General features: G+C 34.3%; 1 protein-coding gene across 1 annotated transcript in view; it reads right to left on the minus strand.

Annotated features, from left to right (window-relative positions):
* LOC137396607 (uncharacterized) overlaps positions 1–10,807 on the minus strand; it is a 28,346-nt gene extending 17,539 nt beyond the window's left edge. Inside the window, exon 1 of the mRNA XM_068082922.1 lies at positions 10,785–10,807. The gene's annotated coding sequence lies outside the window, so the exon portion shown is untranslated. The remainder of the gene's footprint in view (positions 1–10,784) is intronic.
* Positions 10,808–16,680: the final 5,873 nt, after the last annotated feature.

Genomic DNA, 16,680 nt, shown 5'->3' on the forward strand with positions numbered 1-16,680 from the left:
ACTCGGATTTGCATGAAGTTTAGGTTAACCTCTAATGAAAAAGGAGGATTGCAAAACCCTATATTATTGTTTGCATCTTTCTTTAGAGGTCTGGCAATAATGTTATAAAAGTATTATTTATAAATATTGTTGAAGCTAAATTTCTACTCAGTTGGGATACAATGACGAGAAGAAAGTTAGAAATAGAAATATCAAGGTATCTAAAAATAATAAATTCCATTTTGTTCTCGTGTGCGTTTGTCTGTTAGTCCATGTAAACACTACGAATTTCTATACATTTAGGCCAATTCCATCTAAACATCACACACATATGAGCACTGCCTTCCGCCAGGTCACGAAAGCTAATCGTTTTCAAAATCTTGTCCTGACAACCAGCCCCTTAAAGAGCTAACTGCAATAGTCTGCAGTCTGCCTGATTCTTGTTTATGACTTACCAGGGTATTTCAAAATAAGCTAAATTCATGAGTAGAATATAAAGCCTGAGAACAAAATTCCCAATGATTCGGTTTGAGAGACATAAGTGCAAAGGCCCTGACCAAACTAAAAGTTTGGCATGAGGCTATTAGGCTAAGTTTTAAAATTGTTTTACACTGTGTGATATTGATACAGCTGCGGTAAGACTATTATTTTGTAGAAACAAAATTCTCCAACATTCACAGAGGCACCACTAGTTTTTTGTTTAATACAACTTAGTCTTGAATACAAAGTTGTGAATCATATGTCTATGAATGGTAGATCTAGAGCTAAAAGTCATTTTATGTGAATTTCATGCATCACCAGTCTTACTGCTATTATAAAATACATGTAAAATCTTTACTTAAACTGATGCAATACAAAACTGCTATTCTGATAAAAACATCCGGATTCATAAGTTAAAAGATGGTTAGTTTATAAAAAAAGATCACAGCTAGTACACATGTTACTAAATGGCAATGAATGTTGCCAGTTTGAATTTGCATAAAAATTTGGTTAAAAGTATATGTTGAAACGAGTCGTTTCGACAATAGTTGTGTGAACCTTGATCCAACTATCACAGTTTGATTGATAGACGACGCGTTCACTTTGATGCAAGTCAGTTGAGCCAAAGGATTTTGCATAGACGCCATTTTTTGAACACAATCCCCTGTTTGACAGACTTGGCAACGTCACAAACTGGCTCTTTTTAGACCAAACATCAGTTTTTGAATAATGCTGAAACAATCAGGTTTTAGTGACTTCTAAGCCTTTCTAAAAGTATGACAAAATGGAACACGCTAGTAGTTAAAAATATAGGTCACTTTATAGTGAATATAGGTCACTCTATAGTAAAGTCTGTAGCCTATATATATTGCAGCTTGCTGGGCGTGTTTGCATTCTTTATTTGCTTCAAATTTAGCGACAATTATTCTGAATGTTTTTAAATTTCTGAAGCATTTTGACTAACGGAGGAGATCATTTATTATTAATGTATGATTGCTCAACCTGTAAACAAAGGAGTGTAAAAAAGTATTAAAACTGTTGCAAAAAGACCTTTTTTATCTGTCTTTTTACTGATCTACGCACTTCACTTCATAATTAAAAAGCATATAACATAACAGGAAAAAACCTTTGACACATGATTGACCTATTGACCTTTGTATTTCCATCATGATTTTACAACTAGTTTAAACCATGACTGTCACGAACAACTTTTATCGTATTTACTAGGTGAATCAGACACGCTGATTCCAATTTTGTACTCAAAATAAAGATTAGTCCACTAACTTTCAGAGTAATGAAGGCTTTTTTACAGCGGTTTAATATCGGTCTTGAAAACAACACGATCGGCATAACAAGCTCCGCCCATAAATACGTGACGTAACCTAGCTTTTTAGTAACAGAAGTTACGTAGGGATGTTTAGACCGATTTAGGATAATAGATATGGGTGTTTTAAAATCCATTAATATCTAAATTCAGTCTTAAAAATAATATCAGTCTTTTCTGAAAGGTAGATGAGCTATTTAACATTGCATACTTAAAAAAGCGCGATAACAACGCTAGCTTGTGATAAAATCGCGCTTTTTGAGCTCATTTTCCTCGGCGTCCAGCCCATTTAAATGTCATGTAACAAGCTACGAGCTATTTTAACTAGTTTATATACCTTTCATTAAAATCTGAAATTATTTTACTGGCTGGATTTAGATAATAATGGGTTTTAAGACACCCATCTCTATTATTCTAAATCGGACTAAACATTCCTAACTTCCGTTTCTGAAAAAGCTAGGTTTCGTCACATATTTATGGGCAGAGCTTGTAATGCCGATTGTGTTGTTTTTGAAACGGATATTGAAACGCTTTAAAAAAGCCTAAATGACTCTGAAGGTTAGTGGACTAATCTTTATTTTAAGTACAAAATCGGAATTAGCGTGTCTGATTTACCTAGGAACAACGATAAAAGTTGTTCGTGACAGTTATGGTTTAAACATTCGAATATTAACTGAATGTCTAAACTTGGAAACCATAAACCAGTCTGTTTATTGGTGTATACCAAGTCTGTTCATGATCATTGGCCAATCATATTTACGCACTGCCATCTAGATATAACGAAGAGAGTGTAATATTAGGGCTGTTTTATCTAGTGCTGGGCACCAGTACTACTTGGCTAACGAATTTAGACTCGCCTTTTCCGTTCGAGTTTTTCGAGTATCGGGTAGCTGGTAGTGCTGGGCACGAGTACTTTTGGCCAACGGATTTTTCAAGTATCCGGTTTGTTGATACGGTTTTCATGTCTAAAATTTCAAACATCGGACATATATTAAAATGTACAATGCAATTATAAATCTATTCAATTTATTTATTATTTTCTTGCTATTTTCTAGCGATCGTTATTTGCGCTCGCAGAATTAACAGACGGGTTGTTAAACAGTGCTCAGAGCAGAGAGTGCCATAGACCGACTTTTTGTTCACTCTACTTGACAAAATCATGCACCAAAATCCGAACTCGCAAGTCAAAACCTGAACCCGCAAAATCGAAATACTCAAAATTTCTATTACCCGGGATTTGACAGAAGATAAACCAGTGAGTTCAACGAATTTATTTTACCCGTGACCAGCACCAGCTTCACCTATAGCCACAAATCATGGGTAATATTGCTAAGCCTACTCACATAACCTAATAATGCTTCCACACTCTGTAATAACATAAATGACATGCTGCCAATTCATGGGAAAGGTTTGACACATTAAAATTGAAAAATCTACCAAAAATTACTGTTGGAGCTGGGTAAAGCACATGCCAAGTCTGTTGCAATATTATCAAAAAACTGTCAAGGAGGATTTCATCGGAAAATATCAGTATGAGGGCTACTAATACTGTAAAATATGTTTACAAAACTATTGCTCATTGCTTTATCAATCACGTTAATAAATTTATATAATGTTTTATTTTTATGTTTTATTTGGCAAACTGCCTGATTCTTCTTTATGAATTAGGCTACTATACGGTATTAAAAGTAGGATAAATTTATGAGTAGAATATAAAGCGTGAGAACAAACTCACACTAATTCAGTTTGAGAGACATTAGTGTAAAAGCCCTGACCAAACAAAAAGGTTGACACGAGGCTATCGAACTAAGTTTTAAAATCATTTTACAATGAGTGATATTGATACAGCTGCAGTAAGAGCATAATTTTTGTAGAAACAAAATTCTCTAACACACACAGAGGCACCACTAATTTTTGTTTAATATGACTTAATCTTGAATAGGAAGTTGTGAATCATATGTCTATGAAGACTTGCTCTAAAACTGAAAGTCATTTTATTGTCGTGTATTTAGAGAACAGTATTTATAAAGTAGTATCTATAGTTTTGATACGGTAGTTTTAATAGGTTTTTATAACATCTGAGAATAGTGAACTTGAATATTTTAATGTTTACTGTTGTGTGCTAAAATACACCTAAAAATACACGTAAAAAGTAAAGTAAACGACATTTAATTTATCTTACAGTATATTGAACCTGTTAAAAAAATAATGGAATGTTATTTTTTAAAACCAAACACCTTTTTAGCTCTCGACTTGAAACTGGGTGGCCTTGCTGACTAATCTTCATACAAATTTATGTGTAAGTTCTATGTAAGTTCCTTGTAAGTTCTATGTAAGTTCGAATTCTATGCAAATTCCTCTCTGCTACCCACATGGTCTTTTTTGGGAACCAAAATTTAGGCTGCTTATCTCAGAGCCAGCATTCTAGTACACTAAGCCACGTCTGCCATGTCATTCAATGTTTTATTTGTGCCTATTTAGACCAACACAAATTTTGTGGTTGACCTAAAATCAAAGAGTTTTAGAAAGGTGGGAAGAATGGTGGTAAAGGTATTCAGATTGTAAGGGGGGAGTATATTGATGGTAACCCACATACTTAGGGCACTATCTTTTTGACAATGATCCTCTTAATACCCAGTCTCTTAACAGAGAAAGGTATTTTTAGCTTTAAATATGAGCTCAGGATGCACGTTTGCAACGATTTTAAAGAAGCTTTCAGGAATGATCAAAACTTAAAATTCAGTCTAACATGAAAATATAATTGATAAAGTAAAAAATTAAATCTGAGAATTTTGTAATCATTTGCCTTAGTTACTTCAATAAAACAACAACTTCAACTAAATTACCCAGATGCCTTTTTGAATGCCCTTAGGATGTATTTATAATTGATTGATAGGCTACTGCTGAAAGCTTAACACCTCAAATGCCATTGAGCTTAACCCTTTTACAGGTGGTGCGACATTAATGTCGTTTTGCGATATCGATCCTAGTGGGTGGTGCGACATTAATGTCGATATCGTATGCACTACGTATTAAGACTTACTACTGGTCTGTGTTCATTTTTCTAATCATTTAAATACGTTATAAAGTAAAAGAACACATGTGGCGACTTGAATAACTACATTTTAGCCATGTATCTTTTCATTTCAACTTGTTTTGGGCGATCGTTATCAAACGTCATTCAATGTTTTTTTTATTCAGTAAGATACAAAGCCTTTTCCCCCGAATCGAATTTTATGCTTTTATGTGAACAAAAGAACTTGCTATTGGTCTGTGTTCGTTATTCTATCAAATTAAATACTTTTAAAGTAAAAGAACACATGTGAGGACTTGAATAACTACATTTTAGACATGTATCTTTTCATTTCAACTCGTTTTGGGCGATCGTTATCAATAACGATGTGTTTTTTTACTCGGTAAGATACTAAGCCTTTTTCCTCCCCCGAAATGATTTTTATGCTTTACGATCATTGTCGATGCCCTTTCTTTGTGCCTTTTTCGCTTAATGAGATCCAATCATTGATCTTTTGAGAACACAACAACATTTTATAATCATGGCTTCATCTTTCCAACGACCTGCTAGATCAACTTGAAGGGCCCAGTTTGTTTTGGCAGATTCTATAGTTGATGACTCAGACAGTGACTCAAATTTTTTTGATGTGAATCTAATGGACTTTGATATAAGTGATGAGTCTAGTGATGCCGATGCTTCTGTTGTTAGGCCAAGGGATGGTGGAGGAGATGCAATCAGTAATGATGTGGTTTGAACTGTAATTAGAAACCTTACCAATGACAAATGCCCCAATGTCAATGATTTTACCAGTCCCATTGGGCCAGTATTTGTTCCACCAGAGGTATCTTGTAAAATGCTTTATTTGTAATATAAATACAGAATATGTTTTATTCAACAATATAACATTATCACAAAAAACAATCAAATTTTTCAATTTTCTTAAAAATTTACATGTGTAAGGGTAGTTTAAATAGCTCATATAGGCACAAAGGGTGTAAAACTGTTTGTACAGTGCCTTGTTATATGATGCAAACCTATCATACAACCATAATGTAGCAAAAAAATATCATTTCAATAAAGTTTCAAAATTTTCATTTTTTTTGAAAAATTAATTCACCCGTGACGAGCTGATATAGGCTCAAAAACTCTCCTGCGAAAGGGTTAATTATATTGTTGTCTAATGTAAAAAGAAAAGGTTCTATTTGTCTAATCTAAAACGGGTTTTTTTAAACACTTACTTTCAAAAATACTTAGCAATCATTACGAATGGTCATGTTCATCTCATTTGACAGAACAAATAGTTTTATACAGCAATAACTAGACTAACATCGTTGTCTATTCTGTGACAGCAACATACTACATCCACCATCTTGTCTCAGTTTATGAACTTTCTGTTACTACAACCTTTATTAACTATCTTGACTTCTCTGAAATACCTTTAGTGTACCAACTTTTGTTCAATTCACTCAATAATTTTTTTTTCTGTTTTCTAATTATTTTTTAGCATGTAACACGAAAATCATTAGTGTTGATGACTTATTAATGTCAATTACAAGCTATACATACATACAAGTGAGATGGTAACTAGATGAGTGAGATTTGTCATTTGAGCTAGATGGAATGTGCAGGAAACTCATAGAATGATTAATTGTTGACCATGACAGCTCTATTGTTATGGGGAAACAAAAAACAAGAGTTGAGATGATTCTTTGTAAGTAGGAAAGTCTAGTCAGCATAGCTATGATAAGCTATTGTTACAGAACAGCCTTAGGTCAGAGAAGTTATTACGTAGAGGATGGGGCATACCATGTATAACCTAATATTGTTTGGCTGGTTTCAAACTCCTTGGCCTGGTTCCAAACATTGTGCTTTCCTCATTTGCATTGTTGTTGCTCATGAAAGAAGTTACTATGCACCCAACCGTTTAGGTTTGTTTCTGCTTTGTTAATCAAATCTCTGACATAAATAAAAAAGACACTGGGAAACACTCTCGGCTTCTAGATATTATTAGAGCAGCTAAAGTACTTTAGCGTCTGGTTTAAAAATCAAGTGTTTGCTATCCTGCTACGTATGCTGTACAATTATGTGACAGCTTATTACTAACATTTGGTATATACATTCTAAATACTATTATTGGAATTTAAAATCAATTGAATGCTAGTACCATGCAGCTTGTGGCAACGAATTATAATTTCTACTCTGCCTGAGTGCTGATTTTTAGCAGTTGGCATGTTTCATATTAGGAGATTGACCCAATTTATGGACATATTATAATGCAAAAAAGCACTCACAAATATGATATGAGCTAGCATGCAAGAGCGACTCTCTTCTCTCTCTTGCAGCCAGTGTTCCAACAATGACTGTTTTATGGATTTGGCTTTATAACTGAGGACTTTGATTTGAGCCATTTTGTAAAAACTGCATACAAAAGGTTTTAAGAGACACCAGCTTTTACATTACTGGAGTCCCTCTCCTGGCAGTATAGAAGTGTAATCTAGTGGACAGGAACAGGTTCAGACACACTTGTATCTTAGGTCTGCTGCAGCCGCTAGCCAGAGGATAAGTTTATCTACCCTCCGCCTTTGAGCGTGGCCACAGCCCACTTGGAAAATCTAGTCAGACCCTTTGTTGGGTATTTTACTTTGCTTCAACAACACACCAGGAGTCACCCCTGATGCCCCCCTGATGTCCCCCTCCTCCTCCCCTCCTGCTCAGAATCGTACCAGTTCAATCTCCTGCAACCTGGCTGATGATGCAGGTTGTATCAGCCTTTATGGTTATCCTATAGCAGGTACAAGTACCTTACTTGACTTAATGGTCATGTGATTTAATAAAATATTATCCTAAGAAACACTAGCTTTCAAGCACTGGCCACCCACTACTTGGTCAAAGATTGATGAGTGCATAAAATGCTGAAATCTAGCTTGTTAGTTAGGAGGGAAAGAAAACTTGAAGTTTGCTGATCTTTGATTTCTTTTGTTAAACTATGTGATGACGAACTAGCTAAATAAAAGCAAACAACTTGTGGTTAAAATCCCATTACCTCAGACCCGCAAGTTGTTTAAATAAACAGAGCATGCTCACAATAGGTTTCAAGTGTGCAACAGAGTTATGGCAAATTCAGAGAATATATTTTGACAGGTACGAATCGCCACTTATAATCAATCACCGTAAAACACCGTAGTTTGACGCAAAATGTAAAACCTGAGCTAGAAGTACAACCTCAAACAAGTGTCATTCCTTCTTACCTTAAAGAACTCAGTCTACTGTATGTAAGCTTTCCTTTTTGCTAGGAGTATTAGGCGGTCTTGCTGTGTCCTTGGTAATGACACTTGTTATATAGTTATGGCTACTGCTTCAAGGTTTTAACAGAGAGCAGCTCTGCCCTATTAGTCTAGAACGCTTGGTTTCTAAACCACAGATTGGTGTTTAATTCCCAAAAAAAGGTCACTACCATGATATCTTACTTAAATCATGATATCTAACTTAACCAATGATATCTAACCTTAAGTTGCTTGATGTGTTATTGTCACTAGAATCAAAAACAAATCACCAAAGTGATTTGCATTGTGCGTCACGGCTCTTAACAGCATGCGCAAGCTCTGCTTGAAGTAAGTTAAGCAGCTATCACACTCAATGATTCAAAGATTGCTCACACAATGGCTTCAGCTATTGTGACTTCACTGTCTTGCCGATGCTCATTGATCTCAAGTTGTATACAGATAGCGACACATTGTCAGTCTATATTATAGCTCTCCAACATACTAGCAAATATAAATATATACGTTGCGGCAAATCGCAGTGATCAAAGCGGTAGGGACTAGCCTGTCTTGACAAACTGTTGTTTTGCGGAGTTGTTCCCCGTCAAGCGGGCGAGCAACAACAGCTTGTCACAAGACGTACTGCACCTGATGCATCAGCTGCACTTATAGGGAGTTGTTCTCTTCCGTCTACGCAGCTTGGCTGCGATGTTATGTCGGTCGCTCCATTGGTAATCATAACGGATTTTACGTAAAAGTTTATGTAGAAAAAAAAACAAAATTACAACGTTTAACCAAAGACCAGTGTCTGTGATAAACTTTAGTAAAACTTGAGAATAAAATGAACTGAAAATAAAGTCAATAAGAACAAATAAAACTGACTGATATAAAAACAGAAATAAAACTGACTGAGCGCACAAATGACGACATGTTTAGTCGCTGTTTTAGCATAAGTTCTCAAATTCTACTAAAGTTTACTGCAGAGACGGGTGGCTAGTTAAACGTTCTTATCTTAAATTTTCTACATAAATTTTTGCGCGAAATCCGTTATGATTACTAATGGAGCGACCGACATAACATCGCAACCAAGCCTCATAGACGGAAGAGTACAACTCCCTGTAAGTGCAGCTGATGCATCAGGTGCAGTACGTCTTGTGACAAGCTGTTGTTGCTCGCCCGCTCGACGGGGGACAACTTCGCAAAAAACAACAGTTTGTCAAGACAGGCGAGGTAGGGACCAACTCCCCAGTTACTGTGGTCACTGAATCAAGCCTTCATGCCAACAGAAAAAACTGATGAGCAGTCTTGGTGATGAGCAGATGAGCTCCCATGAGCAGTCTCGGACAACCAAGGAACTAATCAGCAATCCGAGCAATATTGAGCCTAATTAAAAAAGTGGTCGGAGCCTAACGAAAAACGATTGTATAAAATACAGAAAACGCTATCGTCCCGGCACAGCTGCACTCTTTGCATGTTCTCTGCATGATTATCAATTGTTCCACAAGCATTTGAATTCATCTATTTATATAAACTTTTTGCTGACATATATATTCTCTGGTGAATAAACGCTTGCTGTGTTTATTTGTTGCCTGACTGTCTTGTGGAAAGTAAAGGAGAAGGCATTTTCTATCAAAAAAGTTTGATTAATTTTAGCTTATTACCTAACAAACAGAAGTGCGTGGACTTTTTCACGTCTAACAAGCCATTACTAATGTGTTCATGTAGCGCAGCGCTTTCCAGGTTGACTGATCAGATGAGATGAGTCAGATGTTAGGCAAGAGAACTCCTTGTAAGAAGGAAGTAAAAAAAATACAGCCTTACATAATAAGGACATCACTATATAACAATTCAACTCGCTAAAGCACTGTATATACACATAAAAACACATATCGCTAGTGGCTGAGTGTCTATGAGATTGTTAGGTGTCGAGACAAAAACAACAAAAAAGTACGCGAGAACTTGCATTTTTAAAGATTTTATAAGAATGTATATTTTTCATTATTTGAAATTTTGTTTGATCTCATAGGGTGTTGTCATAGGGTGATGTCATAGGGTGTTGTCATAGGGTGATGTCATAGGGTGATGTCATAGGGTGTTGTCTTGGCTGCCAGGATGTTTAAAAATAAAATCGAAAAAACTTGTTTGTAGTAAAAGTGCTCAGAAGAAAAAGACATCTTAAAAAATGACATCAATAGTCGCACTTTCTGTTTGCCTGTCTCATTATGACATCGGCTATTACATTCATGTTGCATTTTTACGTGCCTCTATCGAGATATACTTAATTTTGTATTTGCTCATGATTGCTGAAATTAAACTTCAAACATGACCGCAAAGGTCTTGCTATAGATGTTTCAAATGATTTAAAAATAAGTTGGTTAGCGTTTGTCTCATTGTTTTCTCTAAATGCTATGTAAACATATGAGTAGGCCTACTTGTTGCTGAAAAGTCGGGTATATTTATCACTTATAAATAATATGCATGACTATTGTCATCATTTTTAAGGAAATTTGGGCATTTCTTTTTGGTGAATTTGACCATTTCAACAGCGATCAAATTTGGTTGATTTTAATATTTAAATAGCCTGTTAATTTAGATGACCTGAACCAGCGAACCAAATCTTACATGAGCCAAATACATGATCTATACTTTGTGATAAAATTGTATAACACTTTATGCGAGTGACCTTTAAATACATAAAATATGCTAAGTATGTAAGAATAAAGCTTACTGGGTCTAGTTGACTCTTCTCCAACTATTTTGTGAGTGAAAAACAACTGTACTCTCTCAACTCATTCAGCACTCGATACTTATTGGTTGAAAGCCACGTTAGCTATCTGTAAATTATTAAGCTTGTTATCACTTGACATGAATGACTATCTTAAGTAAACATTATTAGCGGTACTGGTCGCTTGCAAAAGTCTATCCAGAAGATTCATACTAGAGAAACACCCCTTATCTTATGCTTGTTATTGACACCCCAAACTGAACAAGTTGCAACATGATATTTAAATGAGTAACAGATGTGACATTCAACCCTAACAAATAATCTGTCCTTAGTTTTTGACTGCTTTTTGTGACTGACAAATTGATTTGTAGATGAGCATTTTGATCGATCTACACTGTCAATTTATACTGCAGCACAAAAATGTCTGTCAGTCTAATTACATAGCAATTCACTCTAGCTAGTTCTGCCTTAAAATAATAAAACTGCACTTGATCTGCTTTGAGTAGTTTTCATAATCAAACAATCATTTGCAAATTGAGACAATTTGAACAACAGTTTAGCCAACATTTTTCAAGCATGATTGATCATTCAAGATACAAAAATTTTGAAAATTTATTGCCTGATCAAGGTTTTACAAAACTTTTCAGATTTTTACCTACTGTAACACAGCCAATTGTTGGACTAGCTTCTCACTTTGAGGATTTGTTGAGTTGTTTACACGAGTGCCGGAGCTTTGTAACGAATTTATCTGTCTATTCAGATGGCTAAGTATAGAAATGCCTTTCGTAGACAGTCATGTTGTGGTATCTACAAAACAAAGAATGCTGCAAACCAGTTGTAAACATTTGACCAGTGCCAAGTTATTTCCTTTTGTAAGAGATGGCTCATTTGATATTACCTATTCCTCAGGCTTGGTGCTCCAAGTTGACACGATTGACGTAGGCATGGCAATAAACATTGTCTAATTATGGGGTACTCAAAGTCCTCATACATACATCTCTGAGAAAGAATGAAAAATATTTATCACTATATGTGATGAGCTATAGTCAAAGTTGACATGTAATCATGAACTAGGAGTTATCCTCTTCACGCTCCTTTCAATAAGATGTAGTCAACAATCATTTCATCGACTGCAAGACTACCCACCAATGAAGATAATAACATTATTAATATTCACTAAACATGTCAGTTATACAACAAGTGGTAAACAATCATTGTGCCTACAAACTTTACCTTTTTAAAAAATCTTGGGCTATGAATTTGTGCAATGCGTAGAGAACAGACACTTAGCAACTCATTTTAATAAATACAAGTTAGTTTTTCTAAAATTGTGAGCACCTCACAGTTAAAAATTTAATATTATAGACATACTCTACACGCACCTTCTATGTATTAAAAATTCTCAAGGACTTTTTGAGGCTCACTTTGTGGTAGGCTGCTATTTTATCTGATATATTGATATAAATAGCTGGGATGAAGATCAAGGCAAACAATACGCTAAATACAATCATTACTTTGTGTTGCTAAGCTTTGTTCAGCTATGTAAGATACAGCCATAGCTAATAGGTTTTTAGGTCAACAATTTATCGCATTCTTGAGACTGAAGAAATATGTTCTTAGTCATATTGGTAAACCATATTATTGGTAAACTATATTACTGTTGTACCACACCTTTACATACCATACTATTTTATCTTCATAGTACTTTATTGCATATTTGTTAGTGAATAAAATAAATTTATTATACTTCTATTACTACTCTTATAGAGAAACAAGACATTTCTTGTAGCATCAGTTTACTATATAATGTTATCAGATGTTAAAGACAATCAACTGTTTGTATGTAGCTGAAATATGTTTCCTTATTATCTTGACGCACGATTTATAGCCCGCATATACAATAAATATACATATTTACCACATATAACCCTTGCTAAAATCTACTTAGAAAAAAAGCCTGATAGGCAATACAGACATAGAAAGGTGTCGCATAAACTATTTGAGTTACATATAGTCACATATGACTGTGGTTCATTTTGGGATACGCTTCGTATGCTAAAATAACTATATACAGTATTCTCTTTACTTTGTGAGAGTTACTATTGCATCTATCTGCAAAACTGAAATTTCTCATTATTTACCACAATAAATAAAATCAATCAATAAAATCAGTGAACTTCAACCTTTCTTTCCTCTTTACTACTGAGCTAGATTTCAACGTATTTTTTATGGATTCACTGATCCTTGACAAAGTAGTGGGTGGCCAATGCTTAAACCTAGTGTTTTTATAGCTATTATTTGCAATGTGTGGTCAATAATAAGAATTGAGAAACTGGAATGCTCAACTATTTAATCTAAATAACTATAAAAAATTGAGGTGTCAATAAAAATATGAATGTTTACAGCTCATGATTAAGGGTGACATCATCTGAAAGGGTAGACAAATAACTGAAGGTGACATCATCTGAGAGGGTAGAGAAATACTCCATCTGTTTATGAGACTTATGAATCTTCTCTAGACATCATCATGAGGTCATAAGCCTATTTGTGTAGAGTTATTGATGAATGATTGATTAACTCACTGTTTAGCATCAATCAGCTTCAGATATCAATAGCTGTACTTGTGTGCTTGAAATTGTATGTCTTTTATAGTTTCTCACTTTAATCCTTGACAACTGATGAGTCAGCTTTTCATTGCAAGCGTATGTGTATGAAACCCCTTGAAGGTTTCTGCCTTTGCAATTTGTATTGCATTTTTAATAAGTTTGCAGTGGTATGCCTACATATAACTGTGGTATGCCTACATATAACAGTGGTATGCCTACATATAACCGTGGTATGCCTACATATAACAGTGGTATGCCTACATATAACAAACCCATTTTGTCTCCTTTTTAACTTATCTTCTAAACTTTACCACCCTATTGTGAGTTTTTATTTTGGTTGCAGTTTACCCTCACAATCAAGTGATAGCGTCAGAAATTTTCCAACTCCATCGTCAGCAAAGGTTTCGGAACCTTTGACAGAATCTAATTTTAAATATGGCAACCTTCGTACTTGACGAACACTTGGAAGCAAATAATGGAAAAAATTTCAGTAAAAAAATTCAGAAAAAACTCAAAATTTTGTTACAACCCTTAAGGCTATACAATTTTAAGTTACAGAACAGACAGAACAGTTAACGAAACTTTTTTGCAGAGCAGATAAACCAATCACATCGTTGAATTTATCTTTTAGATGTGCCAACACAATAAGAGTTGATAGTCTTATATTTTCATTTTAATTGTTGTAAATCTGTAAATGATGACTTCCTTTTGTTATTTGTAAGAAACTTTGACGCCTTTTCACATACAGTCATAACTATTTGATGTGTCAAAAAATGGAATATTAACTTTTGTATTTTGACAGACTGAAACTTCAATGCCTTTCTAGATGAGGCTACTTTGTCAGTAAAATTAATGACAGCCACTAAAGGTATCATAATCTTTAATAAACTTTGGTCTAAAGGTCACAAAATTTGCCAAGTTTAGTCAACACCAAACCTTATAATAGGCAGCATAAAGAAAAACACCAAAAGTCTTTCTAACTTTTTTCTTTTTTGTTGTTGTACCAATAAGATAATAAAAAGCTGTATACGCAACTCAAGCTATAAAGTGTAATTCAGGTTTAAGTTTTGATCTAAGATAACATTTTGAAAAGTGTGAGTATAAATGATGAGTAACTAGGAGAGAAAGTGGCTGTAGTTGTGTAAATAAGAATTAGCTAAACAACTCGCTGTAGAGACTGTTTTCTATGAGTCAACAGGCATTCCTGGTATTGTCTGATACTTGATATTTCAAAGTGATTGCCATGTGTTTTTAATCATAGTGTTGTCAAATCATCTTATATTTTAAGATGATTTCATTGATTGATTTCATTCCAGCTAAAGATCCTGTTAAAAACTAATATTTTAATACTGTACATCTTGGGTCAGAATTAACTACAGATAATGTATGGGATCGTACAGCAAGCTTGTTTTGAATTACTTTCATGTGAGCCATGATTAGGAAGTCATTCAGGATATATTTTAATTGAATAGTTTAATGAATCTAAGCACTCCTTTTTGCAACAAGTGTTAGGGGCGTATCTAGGACCTGCTGTAAAAAGGTCTCTTTAAATTCTTAGTTTGCACACTATTTACTTAAAGCTCTATACTTACTAGTGTTTTCTGCTGAAAGCATGAATAAAAGGCATAAAGAAGAGGATTCAGAGTTTGAGCTGGATGGCATAGCCTAATATGCAAATATTTCAGGCTTACTTGCCTTTTCTGAGCAGTGTTCTGCTCAACCTAGTAGACAAGCAGCAATAAACTCAACTATATATACCGGCGTCTTTCTGGCTCTGCTACAAATGATTAAACTATTTGTTAAACTCAAAATAAATGACTATTGCCCCTAGTTATGACACATCTATTTATCAAAAGAATACCAAATCTGTACTTATTTTATTACTAGCATTCATTGTTAAAATTACATATATGTTCTTGTCTCGCAATTGCATCATGAGCTTCTGAGCATTGCACACACATTATCATTTGAATTTAATACCTGCCTGCTTGTACTACAAAAATAAACCGCAATTATATATACTGTATAAAGGATCAATGAGTGAACTGCGTAAACCATATAAGTTCATTGCTAGTATAATACATCTACTAAATGTATATATATAAATATATATATATATATAAATATATATATATATATATATATATATATATATATATATATATATATATATATATTACCTACTAGCCTAGACTGCACTAACAATTTAAATAATCGGGTATTCCATACACTATATAATTAAAATTCATGTATACTACATATCTGTGTGGCGGAGAATCTGTGTTTGACACATTTGACTTCCATTTAACTTAACTGCATGTATATTACTTGCACAGTATAGTTCAACTCCTTGTACTATATAAATTACTTATTAGTATCCTGCTTGTACTGTACAAGTTACCTACTAGCATAATACTTGTACTGTATATGTTACCTACCAGTTTACTGCTTGTACTATAAAAGATACCTACCAGTATACTGCTTGTACTATATATGTTACCTACCAGTTTACTGTTTGTACTATATATGTTACCTACCAGATTACTGCTTGTACTCTATATGTTACCTACCAGTATATTGGTTTTACTATGTATATTACCTACTAGTATGTTGCATATATTTTATTCAATCTAAATTGTTTTATGTTATGACGCTGAAAAGCTACTGGATCTCTTCACTCATCACAAAAAGTACTGTATTTTAGCAAATGCAAGGCTTATCTATGATATTTTCCTTAAATTCAGTAAATACTATTGAATGGGAAAAGCGAAAAAGGGAGTTTTACCTCACGACATTAACTAATTCCATAAAAGTTTCCAAAATTTAGCCTAAATATTTAGAACAGTGAATAACTAAAATGCTTCATCCTTTTTACAGTTGACTGACCTCAATGCCACTAGCTTCAAATGAGTGAATGTTTACATCAGCTGTTGAACTCTAATGTTTTGACCTACGAACTTCAAAGGTGATCAGTTAATAATACTGTATTCATCATACTCGAATCCAAACACGCCGGCGTGTACTATATTATAATTCTCTGGTTAGTCAAAATAGCTTGGTATATTCTTGGCTCGTTAGAGTCAAACAAACTTCATGCAAGCGGATGTGCATATTTCTGACACCAGGGTTACTTATATTAATATGTTCCATTGTTGCATTGTGTTGGTATCTGTTAGTCTGTAAACTGTGCTTTTTTATATTCTATGACTGATTTCATTCAAAATTTACATGCATATGCTCAATGCCTCTCTCCAGGCTACTAAACCAGATTTCATTTCAAAACTTCATCTGGT

Source organism: Watersipora subatra, chromosome 5, assembly GCF_963576615.1.
Source record: "Watersipora subatra chromosome 5, tzWatSuba1.1, whole genome shotgun sequence".
Taxonomy (NCBI): domain Eukaryota; kingdom Metazoa; phylum Bryozoa; class Gymnolaemata; order Cheilostomatida; family Watersiporidae; genus Watersipora; species Watersipora subatra.